Below are 18428 nucleotides of genomic sequence, written 5' to 3'. Positions count from 1 at the left end.
TGTCACTGCTCCCTTGTTGAATCTGTACTATTTCCAAACCCCAATGCCAAGCATGCCGTATGAGGGTATTCCAGGGGCGGTTCTAAGAAAGAAATAAAAATTATTTATATCAGTACTTTTAGGCATAATTCTCCAACTACAACAAGCGTGGACAGTTGGAGTTCAGTGTTTTATGCCTGTATAATATAATCATATGTTCTTTAACCTAATTGTGCTAATGATATCGTTGTGACATTTGTCGGCTCCAGAGTGCGCTGGTAGGAGAAACCGAATGTCAAACGAATGACGAACCAAAAACTATCTTCTGGAGATAAGGTAGAAGTTCAGCGTTAGTTTCAAATCTTTGGACGTGCCAGCTCCAGTTTCATTTGTACTTACTGTAATGTGTAAATGTGTAAGTTAATTTACTATTTACTTTAATAACGCAATTTCCCACGTTATCACAAAACCCGATCTGGATGTGATTTTCTGCCTTACTGAATGCACCTGAGCTCAACTCGTTAGAGATCGCTCTTATTTAACAAGTATTCTTAATAAAGTCTTTTTTGTATGTTTAGGGTACAACGGCGCTAAAGGCATCTCTTAAGGAAAATTTGTTTTTTTCTGGTCACATAATGTATCAAGATAGAAATTATGTATTTTAATTTTATTGAATACTGATAGAGCAACACAATTTGTGTGAAAATAAATAACGGAAGGTTGTTTTGATTAATCTTTTTTTTTTTTTTTTTTTTTTTTTTTTTTTTTAAAGGTGGTGGTAAAATGCTCCCTCACTTGGGGTAAAAGGCCCCTAGGAGGGTTATAGTGATATTGTGTAGATATGGGGGCCATATTTATAGTGCAAACTTTGTCAACTAATGCAAATAATTTTTTTCATTTTTGTTTTTTTGTTTTTTTGTTTTTGAGTAACACATTTAGATGATGCTTACTCAACATAACTACTTCTGAAAAGGGTGCACCATTTCCTGTTAATTTGGCATTTCATAACATCTCCAGTATTTTATAAACAAACTTATTGGACAGTTATTAAAAAACTTTTGATTTAATGACTTTAAACAAAACTGCAAATGATAAGTATTTTGTCTCAAAATTAATGTGATGATTTCAAGGATTTTCATTTGCAACATACATTTTCAACATTTTAAGAAATATTCAAAATGAGATCAAATTGCCTCAAAATCAAACTTTAGACACCACACACAAAGATCTCATTCAGAAACATTTTGCAGTGCATAGTGACAAACACGTGTTTAGGAAAGTACTGTGGTGGTTTTTGATGCTATTTAGTGTTTTGGGAGAAAATTAAATCAAAGGAGCCTTTTACCCCCACGGAGCCTACATCTGTTGGGTTTTGATTTCTGGAACAACATACAGTACACACGTTATTTATAATGAGGTAGTTTTTCACCGTCTTTTATGTTTTGCACTGTACAATGTAGAAACAATATGTAGTTCAACAAGTTTGGCAAAACAAACAAGTGACCATGATGAAACAACACGCTGGAACAGATGTGAAGAACTGGTATGAAGAAACAGCAGCTAGCGTTATTCAGGGCCACACTGCACCTGCAATGGCAAATTTCTTATGAATACATTTAAAACTTAAAATTGGAACCCATAATAAACCACCCCACTAAAGCCCAAATAAATTCCTTAAAAATGTACTCAAATTTGGTGAATCTTTGGTTGTCTTTAAAAAAAATTGTGTGTCTGCAAATATTAAAACAGCAAATTATGTTTTACATGTGTACAGGGGACATTTAAGGTATAAAATAGTTGCCTCCCTACAAGCACTCCTAGGACTGTTTGGTTAGTAGTAGATAAAATGAATATGAATATGAATCCTATAAAAACTAATTAAATAGACCTAAGTCATGAAGAGGTATTTTATGTTGTCACTAAAACATTACACTATTCTATACTATACTATACTATACTTAATCACCCAGAAGTCTATTTGATATGTGTGTTTACATCACCTATTTTTTTAGGTTGTTTGCTCATCTGCAGTACGTCTATAAGACGTTTCCCCACGGATCTCAATAAGATATTCAGCAGATGTCTTTGACGTTTATGATTTAGAATGTTTGTAGGCTATATCTGATCTTTTTAAGATCTTTAGCAGATGTTAATAATAATGTGATGCTTTTCAGATGAAACGCTCTTGAACAGATTCTGAGATCTTGGAGATGTTCGTGTGCTATCTGGGACAAATACTATACTACTGTACTATACTATACTATTGACCTGTTTCATTTGATGTCACTGCTATACTGCACCGCCATGTTTATGACCAAAGTTCCATTTACCTTCACTGTGCTGCACTCTGGGATGCGACAAAAGCCTTCTTTATGAGTTAAAAGCAGCTCTTACATTCATACAGATGGGATCATCACATACATTTTGTTGTACTGTGACCAAATCAGACCTGAAAACAACACAAAACATTTGTAACTTCTGAAGGAGATATACGGTGATGTACTGGTGGTCGTGTGTACTCATTGGTGACACATCAGACTTGTGGGCATGTGGAGACCAATCTTGGATAAAGTATATTAAAATGTCAGCGAAAGTCCAATTTGGCCATATTTGTACTGTCTTCAGACCTGTATGAACTACTATGCTACTAATAGTACTATGAGGTGGACTGGCCATTGGGAGAACGGGGCTGAACACCCACCACACACACAATTTTATTTTTCACCGATAGGAATGTTATTTCCTTTTAAAGCCTCTTGTTACCGGCAAAGTTTCAACTCTTGTTTTAGCGCAGCAGTTGATTGACAGGTAAGGGAGACGCTTCACTGCTGTCTGGGACGCATTTAGGAAGGATTAGCATTTATACCTGAAATGCAAAGTGGTCACATGCATTTTTGACTACCTACATATGTGGTTTTTGTGATCCGATCACAAAAAGTTTTAGATCTGTATTTAGCCCTGAACACATGTGGTCGAATCACCCAAAACGCATCTTAATGCCTGGTATAAACGGGGTCATAGTATGATATTATTCTAAACAATGATATTGTTCTTTGACTTTTCCATGTTTTTTGTTTGGCCATTATATTGAATTTAGATTAATGGTTATGTTGATGTATCTATTTAAAAAAAAAAAAAATTTGTGACAAAGTCAACAATGTAGACAGAGAGGTGACAGAAGCTTCTGAAATTGTTCAGGTAAGATCATATTTGACACTGATATTAAGGAATATTATTTTTTTTCTTTGGTTCTGGCTGACTGGATCAATGTTTGAAATATTTGACTGCAGTCATTAATTATATTATAATTCTTTTGTTTAATAGAAATTTTTTTATTTTTACATAGTTGCTACATTTTATTTCTAAATATTAAAGGTCAATCATAAAAAATGCTGATGTTTCTTAAAGGGATAGTTCACCCAAAAATGAAAATTCTCTCATAATTTACTCACCATCATACCATCCCAGATGTGTATGACTTTCTTTCTTCTGCAGAACACAAATTAGAAGAATATATCTGCTCTGTAGGTCCTTATAGTGTAAGTGAATGGGTGCCAATATTTTACACTCCAAAAAGCACATAAAGGCATCATAAAAGTAATCCATTCAACTCCAGTATTTTAATCCATATTTTCAGAATTTATATGAGAGGTGCGGGTGAGAAACAGATAAATATTTAAGTCCTTTTTTACTTGAAATTCTTCTCCCTGCCCAGTAGGGGGCGGTATGCATGAAGAATGTGAAAGTGATCTGTTTCTTACCCACACCTATTATATCGCTTTTGAAGATATTGATTTAACCACTGGAGTCTTATGAATTACTTCTATGCTGACTTTTGTGATTTTTGGAGCTTCAGAATTTTGTCACCCATTCACTTGCATTGTATGAGCCAAACATTCTGAGAAATTCTTCTAAAAACCTTAATTTGAGTTCAACAGATGAAAAAAAGTCATACACATTTGGGATGGCTGAAGGTGAGTAAATGCCCCAGTTTTCAAATCGTTCCTACGCCCCTGATCATGGGCAACTTTAGCCGAAAAAGCATGAACTGATGTAGACTTCAAAAACTCACCAGAAACAGTATAGCCTACCATCTGGGCATTATCACCTTTAAAATACTATTTTCAACATACTATGATTTGAGACACTCTAATCTTGCACAGTATTTAAAATGGATAGTATGTGAATCAGGATGCAGCCAAAGATTATTAATCAAATGCACAGCAATACTGCAGCATTTGCAGGTAATTATGTTATTTCTGCAAGCTCCAATGAAAATAGAAATCACAAAATTAAGCTAGGCAAAGAGAGCAATTCAAGAGGAAAATATATGCACATGTAAACATTTTCAAAATGTGCAAATAGTGCCATGTGCCTTTCAAAATACAAACATGCTGTAAGCCATGAGTCTTTGGAAATGTTTATCTGACTGAAGTACTATACTATACTATGTAGGGGTGAACCAAAATCTTATATCACAATATGAATAATTTTGTCACGATATAGTAAAATAAAAAATAAATTAAAAAAAATCTGTTAAAATTGGTTTATATATTAAATAACCGTATTGTAATGTCTATTAATGAATAATCCAGTCAGTGAATTATATATATATATATATATATATATATATGAAAGGTACTTGCTCTTATATACATTTTCTCTTCATTTGGAACTTGAAAACTTAAGTAAAAAAAAAAGGCAAACAAACTCAGTTTGGTTTTAAATCAACCGTACCATAAGGCTAAATTTCACATTATGCTGCAGTTCAATCTGATGCCTATTTAGTGAGATGAGTGTCATTGAATTTGCTTCGGTGGCCCAAAATTCTCAGTACCTGAATAACCCTGTCCATGTTTCTTAAATTGTCTTTTTCAAGTCTCACATAAAACCGCTCCGCCTTCCTCCTCCATTTCTCAGACAGAATGTGTAATGCGTATGTACAACATGTAAAAAATTAGGTGCACATTTCTTGCCATGTGTTGCCGATTTTGCATAACCGCAATAGAAACGATAATCCAAAATGTATATTGTTTGTCAAATTTCTACCGGTTTATCATGTCTACTGTTTATCGCCCACCCCTAATATTATACTATACTATACTATACTATACTATACTAATTTTTATTTACTTTTTTTAACTAAACTAAGTGACTTTTACTATCATGTTACTGGGCTGCATGAGAACATAAGTTATTCAGATTTTGCTCACTTGAGGCCAGAATAAAGCAGGAATGTATCCACATGTCATTACAGAAGTGAGTGAAGTCTAATGGTGACCCAGCAGAAGCTTTCCCTCCTGCTGTGGAGAGGACACATGGCTGCGGGTTCTCTGTTCTTGAGTTCCAGAGCTTTGCTCGGGTCACACATTTCTGGAGGCTGCTTCCCTGACAACTGCCAACAAAAGAGGCATTGAAGAGAGGCACTTTGATGCCTAATCTACATGCGTTTGTACAGAGAAACCGGAGCCGTGTTAAAGGAAACAGGTGCAACTACTTACAATGCTCTACAGTCATTTCTCTTTCCTTCTCACTCGCTCTGTATTCCTTTCTTTTTGTATTTATCGCATTCTCTTTCCTGCAATGACTATCATAGAGGCCTCAGTGTGAGGGAGTTAGAAGCACAAATGTTAGGGCACATAGAGGGTGCAGTCTCTCTCGCACACTAGACATCAAAGCTGGCCATTTAAAAACATTCCATGACACTGCTGGCTGGCCCTGCTCACCAACGTCAAGTTGGCTGATCTTGAATAGCTTAAGTTAACCTGTTGCCAAGTTAAATTAACCCACGTTAGTTTCTCACATTTCAAAATCTTGACCTATGTTGGAAAAGTCAAATATGTAAAATAGGATAGCTGGGCAAAAAGAGCTTAGCCATTAAAGGGTTAGTTCACCCAAAACAGATCTGCCATAATTTTCTCACCCTCATATCGTTCCAAACTGCTATGACTTGCGTTCCTCCATGGAACATAAGTAGAGAATGTTAGGGACTTTTTTTTTTGCACCTTTTTTCCCCCACACAGTGATAGTGAATGAAATCATGATGATTCACTCTGACAATGACTCGATTCAATTACGATTCTCTACCTAAAAATTATGATGCATCGCGATGCATCGTGAAATCTTTAACCAGTAATTACAGATTAAATATCATGTGCTGGCAGATATGATCCAGATTTAAATGGAGCAGGCACAGAAAGGTCATAGAATGAAAAACTCTATTAGTAGCATGTTAAAGACCACAGTAAAGATAGTTTGCGATTTGAAAGTCAGACTTCAATTGGCTATCAATCTGCTATGCGCTGTGGTAGACATGTAAATAATGTTGCATTGTATTCTTCATGATTTGTGAATTCAGATTAAATCATTCTCCGTTCCGCAATCGGTCAATTAAATTTGACAACTCTTCATTTTCTAATCCAAATAGCTCCAAAAGTTGAACACCTAGAAGACTGAAACCACTCTCATCTTGACCAGTCTGATTTGTGAATTTTTTCACAGCAGTTTGTTTTCCTGTCAGCCCTTTTTAAGTCCATGAGTCAGGAATGTGAATGTGGAGCAGAATGTGGTCATGTGTCTGTCACTGGGGAGAGAGGAAGCGGTAAGAGCCATCACCTGGTGAATATTGATACTAAACACCTGTGTCTCATTTCAGTGATGGTGGAGATGGGCTTGAAAAGGCCGGCGAAGCACCAGAGAGGGTGAGAGAGTCCGAACCAGACACACACCCCGAAGCTGTACGCTGCAAAGCATTTACTTAGTACTTTAAGTTTGTTCTGACTGTTATCAGCTGTGTCTGCAAAGTGAAAAGACTTGCTGAAAAGCATCTTTTTGAGTTAAACTTGGAGAATAAAATCACACTTACGTGGACTTACGCCTCCCGCTTTCTTCTTACTAAAACCTGCTACAGTGAAAAATATGCACTCTTCACTTCATCTATAGATTTTGGGATAGGGAAAGAGGTGCCAGATGGCTAAACGGAGACGCCTCTGCTTGTCAAGCCCGTTCACGAGAATTATACTGCATTTTCATGCTGGACTGTTTGAGGCACACACTTCAAAAGATAAAAATGTTTTATCTTTTTGCAGCTGCTGCATGACTGTAATCAACTGGTTAGTTCCATTTAGAACAGTCTGAAATCACTCCCTGTTCTGTATCATTCATTAAAGAGAATGAATGAATTAATTAATGAGTATGTGGCAACGGGGGCGTAGTCAAGCATCCGTCGAGGGAGAGAGAGAGCGGTAAGGGTGCATACACCTGAGCCAAATTATGACTAACACCTGTCTCTAATTGTAGTGAGATTGGGGAGTGGCATAAAAGGACCATGCCAGCACCAGATCGAGGGAGAAAGACTGGGTCGAGAACTTTACTGTGGAGCTGATGAGATATTGTGAAGCTGATGAGTTATTGTAAAGCTGATGAGTTATTGTGAAGCTGTAAACCAGAGAAGTGCTCAATTAAAAGTTCCATACCTGTGTTTGAAGAATCCAGTTCCCAGTGTCCTTCCTTGTTACACTGGTGCCAAAACCCGGGATCTGATTTGAAGAATGTACGCCCCATGGAGTCCTTCCCGCTGACCGACATCATCAAGTCCCTCGCCGACCTACATCACTTCCACCAACAGGCTCTGCTTGAACTCCGCCAAGATCAGGAACGCCGCTTCCATGAGGTCCTTAGAGTTCAGGCAGAGGACCGGCAGGTCATTCGGAGCCTCCTCACCCAGGAGAAAGCCCTGGCAGCGACCCCGGACAACAGCAGCCCCCTGCCCACACCCACGCTGTTGAAGATGGGGGCGGAAGACGACCCTGAACTCTTCCTTGACATATTTAAGCAAACCACTGAAATCTGTGGCTGGCCGCATGCTCAGTGGGCGGCCCGGCTTATCCCTCTGCTGTCCGGGGAAGCCCAGCTTGTAGCACAACAACTGCCAGCGGCTAATCTCCTGGTCTACGGCGATCTGAGGAAGACCATCCTGCAGCGTGTTGGCCGGAGCCCAGAGCAATACCGTCAACTGTTCCGCTCGATGAAGTTGGAAGGGGCCAGTCACCCATTTGCCTTTTCTCAGTGGCTCCGTGATGCCTGCCGGAAATGGCTGCGGGCGGGGGACCGTGAAGTCAAGGGAGTGGTCGAACAAGCAGTGCTGGAACAGCTGATTCATCGGCTTCTAGAAGGGATGGCAGAGTGGGTCCAGTGCCATCGCCCGGCATCACTGAAGGAAGCGGTACAGCTGGCGGAGAACCATATGGCAGCGTGCCAAAGCGCGGAGGAGCCCTCCCTCTCTCTCCCCTCCCCCTGTGTTTTCTCCTGTCTCTTCCCACTCCCCTCTCACTCTGTCCTCTCCCCAGACCCTGTTCCTGCACCCCGGTGGCATGGAAACCCGGCGCCGAAGCCGTCTCCTCTCTTGCGCCGGTTTATCCTTTTCCCGGCAACTTCAGGGTCTACCTGCTCTCCCCCTCAGGTGGATGTACCCGCCACCACAAGTGCGAGTGTAGCGCCTGGGCCGGCCTGCTGGCATTGCGGGGATCCGGAACACTTCCGGGATCAGTGTCCTGTGATGGAGCTGGGAACTGTAGTCCAGATCCCCGATGCACCACAGGCTGCCCCTGATCGGGCTGTGAGGGGGATCTCGATTATGAGGTAAAGTGAACCGATAGAGGGGGCACACGTCAAATTTATCACTTTAACCTCCTGAAATTATGGAGGGAGGCGGCCCCTGTGACATTGGCTACAGTAGTTCCGGAGAGGGCGGAGCTCGGGCCGGAGGTAAACAAAAAACACAATCACGTCACCCCGGTCACTTGCGGAGACCACCTCTTAGCTAAACTACAATAAGAATTTGCAGATGTGTTTTTCCCCCTACCAGGTCACATGAACCTCATCCAACACCACATCGAAACCGAGCCAGGGGTGGTGGTACGTACCCGTCCCTACCGATTACCCGAACATAAAAAAATAAATAGTTCAGGAAGAATTGGATACAATGCTCGATATGGGAGTAATAGAGGAATCCCACAGCGACTGGTCCAGCCCAGTTATTCTGGTGCCTAAGAGTGATGGGTCTGTACGTTTCTGTGTGGATTATAGAAAAGTCAACACGGTGTCTAAATTTGATGCCTACCCAATGCCTCGTATTGATGAGTTGCTCGATTGGTTGGGCACTGCTCGTTTTTACTCTACACTGGATTTGACAAAGGATTATTGGTAGATCCCCTTGACACCAATTTCCCGTGAAAAAACGGCTTTCTCCACTCCGTTCGGATTACACCAATTTGTGACACTTCTGTTCAGTTTGTTTGGGGCCCCGGCCATGTTTCAGCGACTCATGGACCGAATCCTCAGACCACATTCGTCTTATGCCGCTGCCTATTTGGATGACATCATCATTTATAGCAATGATTGGCAGCAGCATATGCAACATCTGAGGGCGGTTCTGAGGTTGCTGCGACGAACAGGGCTTAGAGCAAACCCTAAGAAGTGTGCGATTGGGTGGGTGGAGGTACGGTATCAGGGGTTACACTTGGGCCACGGGCAGGTGCATCCCCAAATTGACAAGAAGGTGGCGATTGTGACCTGCCCGAGACCCAAGACCAATAAGGAGGTGAGTCAGTTCCTGGGGCTGACTGGCTATTATAGGAGATTTGTGCCTAACTATTCGGACGTCACCAGCCTGCTGACTGATCTAACTAAAAAGGGAGCTCCAGACCCGGTCCAGTGGACAGAGCAGTGCCAACGGGCATTTACGCAGGTTAAAGCCGCACTTTCTGGGGGGCCGCTTTTACATGCACCTAATTTCTCTCTCCCTTTTGCATTGCAGACAGATGCTTCAGACAGGGGGCTGAGGGCCGTACTCTCGCAGGTGGTGGAGGGGGAGGAGCGCCTGGTGCTGTACATCAGCCGCAAGCTCTCCTTGAGGGAAACAAAGTACAGCACCGTAGAAAAGTAGTGTCTGGCCATCAAGTGGGCAGTCCTCACTCTCCGTTACTACCTGCTGGGGCGGGCCTTCACTGTCTGCTCAGATCACACCCACTACAATGGCTCCACCGTATGAAGGATACCAACGTACGGATCACCCGGAGAGACTGGGTCGAGAACTTTACTGTGGAGCTGAGGAGATATTGTGAAGCTGATGAGTTATTGTAAAGCTGATGAGTTATTGTGAAGCTGTAAACCAGATAATCTATCTATCTATCTATATCCATCCATCCATCCATTCATTTTATCTTATTTAGGTTCGTGGGGTGAACTCGGCTGCATAAATTTCTTTATTTCAAAGTGAGCTTTCCCTTTAATCTTGCATGCTCCGCTCTGTGTCTGGTGCAAAAAGGTCAGTGTAATATGAGACGGACACATTGGGTATTAATTTATGATGATAATCAATTTTTACATTTCGTAATCGATGCATCGAAATTTCTTTAATAGATCGATGCACCGTGATGCATCGATTCATTTTTCCACCCCAGTGACTGTGGCTGTCAATCCCTAACATCTGCCAAACAGATTCTGGAAGAAAGAAAGTCAAACTGGTTTTGAACAACATGATCATAAGTAATATACTGTAATTGTCACATAATAACATAATTGCCAATTTTGGCTAAACTATCCCAAACAGTAACATCAAGTCAATAACATCAAACCTTATTAGTTGCTTTCCCACAAACAGTCCTGGGTACTTTTCCTTTAGTAACTTTCTAGATGAAAACTCTTCTCTTCTGGCAATCACGACGAGACTTTTCCCTCTTGAATTTGCACACAAAAAAGTAACCCCCGTAGTGACGTCATCTAGTGTCGACCATTTTTCTTCTGACGTTGTTTGCACGCTCAATTCAATAGCAACAACAACTACAAAATCAACAACACCGAAGGAGGACACCAGGATCCGAGCTTCACATTTGTTAGGGCTGTTTTACACAAACTGTGGCTGTATCGAAAAACGCAAGCAGCTGCCTTGCTGCCTAATCAGTTAATGCTTAAACAATAATGTTTTTGAATGAATGGAACTCTTAAGGAAATCTTATTTTCGTCCTACCTCCTTATACAGCCTCCAGAAGCAGCATTCTACAGTTTTAGGATGCAGCCTGTTCTTCAGGTTACAGTTTTTAAACTGGGCGCGTTTCTCATTGCTTTGCGCATCATACAGGCTGCAGCATCTCCCATAGTCCCTCTTCTGAGAGTAGAAGTACCTACCCTGGAGTAGGATCTAAAAAGTCACTCTAAAGTCCCTCTTAACGGCTAACTATAGTTCCTCGTGCGAATACGACAAAAAGTAGTATTTATGGGTAAAAAAAAAAAAAAAACGTCCTTTAATTTCTGCAGTGGGAAAGGGTCTGTTGGCTCTTGTACGTCTCGTGACCAAATGTTATGACACAAGAACCATAAGAAGAATCAGGTTTAATATTATTAATGTGTCTCTGGGAATTTTCCTTTAAAGACTTTAGGTCACAATATCTTGATCTCTTTCACCTTTTCCTGGTTATTCGTGTATTTTTTAACAGAAATGCTCAAAACTATGAAATAAGACTGGGAAACTTTCATACTAAAGCTGTGATTAACATCAATAGAAAAATTTGTATGAGCCAGGTGTCATTTGCTCTCACACAGATGTAAATACCTGCACTCAGGTGATCACTCTCAGCCTGGACAACTGCATTATGAGTCACAATGAGTCACATCTCTGCCGTCTTTGTGCTCAGATCTCAAGGGCCTGCAGCCATCTACAGGTCCACCCAGCTGGAGAAAGCCGAGAGGTATTCAGCCTCTTCTTCCCATACTGCCTGTACAATAAAGAGGTGTGACTTACCCTGAGTTACAATGCCTCTTGGTGTAAGGTTCAGTCTGTAGACCACCCCAACTATTCTGTAACTGCGAGCTCCCATAACAGTGTAATATAATATTACTGATTTTTTTTTTTTTTCCTGCAGGAACAATTAGACGGGATGGAGGCATCAAATGGAGGGATGTGTGTATCATTCACTGTACTGAATAGCAACCAAAATCAGAACAGCTCGGAGCTACAAGCGTCCGACCCTCTGACAGGTGTCTTGAATCAGAGCTACTTTTTTTGCATGCTCAAAACAACTTCAGAGCCTTTTGAAAAAAGCATAGTGAAATCTGACCATGCAGTTGGTTTCTTTCTCTTCCAAATGGAGAAAAGTATGTAAAGATTGAGTTGAATGAGACTTGCACTAGTGTCCTGATCTCACTAAGAGCTTTGCTGCTCCTTAGACAGAGAAGATATACATTTTGAGCCATATTTATGCCATAGAATTTTATTTCCCTGCATCATCCCTCCCTCTGACAGCAGGAATTTGATGTGGAGGCAAATGGCCAAATCCGTAAAGATAAGTCACCTAAAACATATAAGCTGCTCAAAAACAATGCATTATGACTGGAAGAGAGTAGCTGGCAATCTGTAGTGTACCTCAAAATCACCTACAGATTTTTAAAAACAGTGCTATAAGTTGACCTTACTGTTTGGTTAGGTTGTGCGAAAGAGAATTTCCATTTTGGTGGCAGGTCATTTTGTGGCCATATAACAAGAGACAGATATATCTAAGCTCCAGCGTAGCCACTTCATCTATTTATAACTTAATGTTGCACACAGGATGCCTGTCATCAGGACGCCACTGACTAACCGCCAGTCACAAACAACTGATAGACACACTGTGTAAATCTCCACTTCAGGATGTGAATACAAACCACAAAGGGCTTTCGAGCAGCCACAGTCAAATGTGACTTTGTTTTAAGCAGCATGGGCTGACATTTCCCCCAAGCACTGACTATGTGCTTGCTTTTCTACCATTTGAAATGGGAGAGTACACTCATTGTAAATCACACATTAGTGTAAACCTCTGCCTGGAGTGTGGGTCCAGCAAAACATGACTTACGTTCTCATCAGTGTTGGTTTGATTCCAGTATACCATACGTTTCATATTTTATGCACTGACTGATTAAGTGGAGCATTAGAGAGAGGAATGCAGGTCTGAGTTTGGGTCCCTTTAGGAAGGGGACGAGGAGGTAGTTGGGTCAGGGTAGGATTAAGTCGCAGAACACTTCCAGACAAACCTGCATGTCCTTACCACACTGACCACGTTTACATGCACTTAAAAAAACAGTTTATTCCAGGGTTTTTGCAGCAAGAAACTCTGGAATATCTGGAAATAAAGTGAAGCAATGAAGAATAAAACAGCAAAGTCTTTCCAGGATCTCATATTTGTTATTTACACAAGTGTTGCATGGAAATTACGTTGCTGTGGAGTGGCTTACTATGGGATACTGGACTAAAGAGTATGCTGCTTATACAGTGCATGTAAACAGGAATGCTGTTTTCTCACAGTAACCTGCTTTCTCGCAATAAGCTGCTTTCTAGTGTCCATGTAAACATAGTCACTGTAAGAAGTGGTTACCTGAAGTTACCTTTAAGAGCTATTTCAACCTAATCTAACCTTAAAATGAAATTTTTGTGTGTGTGTATGTGTGTGTGTGTGTAACCTAATGTAGTCTGGTTGATTCAGTTATGTTAAGTAATATTTTTGACATTATAAAAAAAAAATTTAGATATTACTACATGAAGCACATTTTTCAGGTTACAAGACAAAACGTTTTTCAGTGTAGGTGTGATGTGACGGGTTTCCAGCCGTAAGTAATTAAATAAATCAAAAACTAAGCAACCGTGGGTGGGACGGGTGGGACATGTCCCCACCTCTTGACCAATTTTGCCCCCACTACTTTTTGCAACAGCTTTCGTCAGGTAAGTGTCTAGTGCAGAATAAACATTGCCAGTTCTTGAGCAGGAGTTTCCATTTATTCTTACTGAGTGAACAAGCTTCTTTTATTTGCCAAAAAAGAAAAACAATTGATGAAATGCACCGGCATTTTTATTCTGCTAAGGAGCTGGTTTGTTAATATTCCTACTGTTTGCGCACATGCCTAAAATTCTTGACCTAGGAGAACTCGGCTAGTCGAAGAGCGCTGTTGACTGGTTAAAAGTAATTGTAGGTCTAATTTGGGCATAATGTTATCTACTGTATTACTCAACAAGCTCATTTAAAAACAATGCTGCGTGTAGTATAAATGCAGGCTTTGTTCGTCTAGAGTGCTTGAGTTTGTTCAGGAGAAAAAGTTTGGCTTCTGCCATTCTATAAGGTAGGCTTTAAGGGCTAGGTTTAGGGTTAGGAGTATATTAATGTAATGACTACTAAAAATTTTTAGGAAAACCAGACATGCCTTTTACGTCACATCCAGTCAAAGAAGTGATAGAATACAGTTTTGGTCTCAATACTGTTGAGCATGCACACAACTGCAGTGTAGGGCTTTACTGGTTGTTTAGATCAGTGTTACTATCAGAAATAATTAATAATTATTTCTGTAGTTATTAATCAATATTTAAATTAATTAATTGTATCTAACTCATTAAAACCTCATATGGGGCTCCAGTAAATGTAGTGTGCTATGTTTAGGAGCAAGTTTGGTTATTAGCAATAATTAATAATTATCAAAGATAATTATTAATTATTAAAATCAATAGAACATTGATGAGAATCAATGTTAGCTTTTTTTAATCCTTTAAAATCAACAATTATCAAAGATAAACGTTAATTGTTAACATCGATGAAACATTAATTACAATTAACACTAGCTTATTGATCATTCAAATTCAATCAAAGATAATTATCAATTATCAAAAATCAATAGAATATTAATAAGGATTAACATTGACGGGGCACCACCCTGAAATCAGGGACTAATAACCGAATATTAAAACAGTCTCAATATTAGATTGTTTTCTTAGGAAAATCGACATCCGAAGAATATCGATTTTCGGGAAAAAAAACAATGAATGAAGGTTTGAATCCGAGCACTGACATCCTGTCAGCATGACACAGGCGTATGCAAAACAAACCAAAACACTTTGTAATATAAACAAAGTTTATTTATGCAGTAATATCAATTAATAATTAATACAATGCAGTCAATAAACTTCCGACTTACAACTACAAACTAAACAGTGATATGATTAGATATGGAAATAAAAATAATTCTATAACACATAAGGTGTGTGTGTGACAGTGTGTGTGTGTGTGTGTGTGTGTCAGTGTGGTTAGTGAGAGAGAGAGAGAGAGATGATTCAGTGACAGCCCGAAAGCTGATTTCGCGAGAGCTGGAGATAAAGCAGCCGTGTTCATCACTCAGAGACGTGGTTTTACGAGCGGGGCTCGTAAAAGTCCCTTGTTATTTGACTCTTTAATGGATGAACTCAGTTGCTGTCTCACCCGTGATGGCGAAAATGCACAACAGTCCAATTTGGTTGGACCACAATACAGCAAAACAAATTCGTGATAATTAATACCCTGAGTATTAATAATTAGCGGACATGGCGGTCCGTAAACTGTACAAGCAAAAACCTTGAAACACAAGAATAACACACTATAATATTCTATCTCTGCCCAGACGTAACCTCTTACTTGAATCGCATGAGGACACAGGTAGAATGTGTTTTCCTCCGTCCTTTAACTTTGACCCGGTTCCTTGAGGCTCGGGTGATGACGAGAAGACGTTTCCTCGCGCTGTCGGCGGGCGGTACGGCTGTTGATTCTCAGAGGGCGGTACGGCTGTTGATTCTCGGCGGGCTGGCGGAGAACTCAGAAATGTCGACTTGATTGAAGATGGAAGAGAAATCTTTAATCTCTTCACTTCTGTAGGCCAACAGATGACGATGCGAATTGCTCGGCGGTCTCCTTCGGATCCGTTAGAGTGTTCGGTTGAACACAGAGTAATCTTAGCTCGTCCAGCGAGATGGAGATTGTATGGCTACAGTTTCAAGTCGGACATTACTTCCTTAAGCCACGAGGTTGCACCGGAGAGCAGCAAAAAGCTACGTCCGTATTCGGTGAACAAAGTCGCTGGAAGCAACTTTGGAAGCATTTTCAGAATTATTTGAAGTCCTGATGATGTCATGTTTGAGGGACGTTCTGTTGTGTGCCTCATCCAATAGGAGTTGAGAGCTCGATCCTTTAGAGGGCAAGGCTTCATGGATCTGTAGTCTGTTTTGGACTCCCTTTGTTTGATTTTGGCGCGATTTTTATCAGTAAGATTTACGACTTAGAAGGAGGGGGCTTGAGGAATGTTTTTGACTGTTAGGCCTGCCTTTGTCTTCTATCTGAATACATGAGGCCCAACAGCAGTTTCAGCAGTAGTTTCAGAAATTCAGAAAGTGTAGACTGATTTTAACAGAGAAAACATTTAACCTTTTGACAATGATTTTCTTGTGAGATTAGTCTTTTTTGTGTTGTGCCTGGGATAATTACTTTCGACCAACCTCTGTTTTCCTCTATGATTGGCATTCTTTAATCTGTTCTAAGAAATGCTTGTATTTAGCAGCGAGACTGGGTAAGCCCATTGCCCTTTCACAGTTTCCTATCATAGTTTATTTATTTGTCTGGAAATGGGGCAGGAAGTTGGTGGCAGTGGTGGAGGTGCTTGACTGACATGTCCAGTGTTCTGTTTGATGTTAAATGCATTTACTGTTCTGTCCTCTCACAGAGTGAGGCCTGGTATGATCCTGATGCACCTGAGATTCCAACAACGGGCCGGCTGGTGGCTCTGGGAGAAGGTCTTCCTGCACCCCAGACACATTCTTCTTTGTCCATTAACCTGCCAAAAGCAGACCACTTGTCTCTGATCATGTGTAAGAGGCTGGACAACATGAAAATAAATACACACCCCACAGATCAGGCCTCTTAGTGTTTTATGACATTTTATAAGGGCCACGACCACTGCTTTTGCTGCCTGCTGCGGCTGCAGAGCAAATACAAAGATTTACCACTGCTAGAACATACGCAGACTTGCTGTGTTGAGCATGTAAAACATGCTGGTGCACAATTAGCCATACATAATACATGCTGCATCAAGGATGCAGGACATACTGTTGCTTCAAATAATATATACATACAGTACACTTGAAGCAGATGGAAACAGGTGGTGCTGTGAAAGAGGTGGGTTTCAGAGAGAAAACTCTTGTAGAGTGCTGCAGTGAAACCTGCTAACCTGTAAACACCATTTAAATGTTAGATAAAGAGAGAGCACACAAGGTTATTGGCTAACAAATGACATGTCAAAGGATGTAATTGTAATCTACAGGTTGCGCCATGTAGAATATTGACTGAACTTAGAATCATGAATTATGAATATGTGGTTACATCCTTTTCTGACTAGTTGCTTTTGTGTCCTAGCTGTTCAAGTGTGTGTACGAGTTGTAAAAAATGTTTGCTCTTGTTTTGTAGTATACTTGTTCTTCTACATTTGTAAACAGGGCTGCTGTTCTTACATCACTGTAAATGAAGATGTGTTTGCTTGGATCTGACTCTGTGACAAGAGCAATACATTTGTTCATTGAAATGACTCCCTTTCTACATGGTGTTAGTTGAGAAAATCAATTTAGGTTGCTCAGTCTTAGCGTTCTTGAGTGCTCATCCAAATCAGTTAAATGAAGAGAGACTGAGTGTGTGATAGTGAGCCAAAGTGAAAAACAATAATTGCAGTGTTTGAAGACAAATGACTGAATCTGCTCACACAAGATAAATAAATGTTGGTTAAAGCTTTTAGCCTAGTAAGTGTAAATTGTTAATTACCTTGTATGTGCTTGTACCTGTAGAGAAGTACCACACCTCGCATTCCAAACAGTGAGCAGTTTTCTCTCATTCCCTTCACCCCATTAAAAATAGTTCAAACAAAAAGGAAAAATTAGATGAAAATAGACCTTACACCAACAAAACTTGTATTACTTTGGTATAAATCTGGCCACATCTGCAACTAATTTGTGACCTGCTGGGATTTGTAAATAGAGTACAGTGAAGAGTTTGTTCCACTAATGCATTATAAACATGGAGGAGGGCTCGGGGCCTTTGAGTTTAGAATTACATTCAATATGGAACTGGACGCTGCATTGATGTAACACTTTGCATATGGCTCAACATTTTGGAATTAATCATTTTCCAATGAAATACTGGTGTCCTTGTTCAATCGGTATATCTTTGATTTCTGCGCAAAAACAGAGAGAAAGCTAGCTGTCTGTCACCTCATTTCACAGCCTCACTCTTTCGGAAATGGGAGGAAAAGGAAACTTGACAGGAACATGAATTCCTCCTTTCCTGAGCAGAATATTTATATCTTTCTCACTCTTGCTTTCTACTTTTTTACCCCGCTGTCTGTTTTTCTCTCCTCTTTTTTTCTTGAAGGCCCTGCTTAAAGTGGACAACAGGAGCATTAATCACAGCCACGGCTGCAGACAAACAAGGAAAGTCACTTTTCGACCGCAGCAACAAGACAGCCACCCCTGCCCTGCTGTACCATCTTAATGAAAGCTTTATCTTGTTAAACCACAGGTGAAACCAGAATCTGAGAGTCAATCAGCCAGTATTTACCCTCAGAAAGCTTGTAGAAGTCATGTA

Source organism: Myxocyprinus asiaticus, chromosome 12, assembly GCF_019703515.2.
Source record: "Myxocyprinus asiaticus isolate MX2 ecotype Aquarium Trade chromosome 12, UBuf_Myxa_2, whole genome shotgun sequence".
Classification (NCBI taxonomy): domain Eukaryota; kingdom Metazoa; phylum Chordata; class Actinopteri; order Cypriniformes; family Catostomidae; genus Myxocyprinus; species Myxocyprinus asiaticus.
This window is presented reverse-complemented; position numbering follows the sequence as displayed.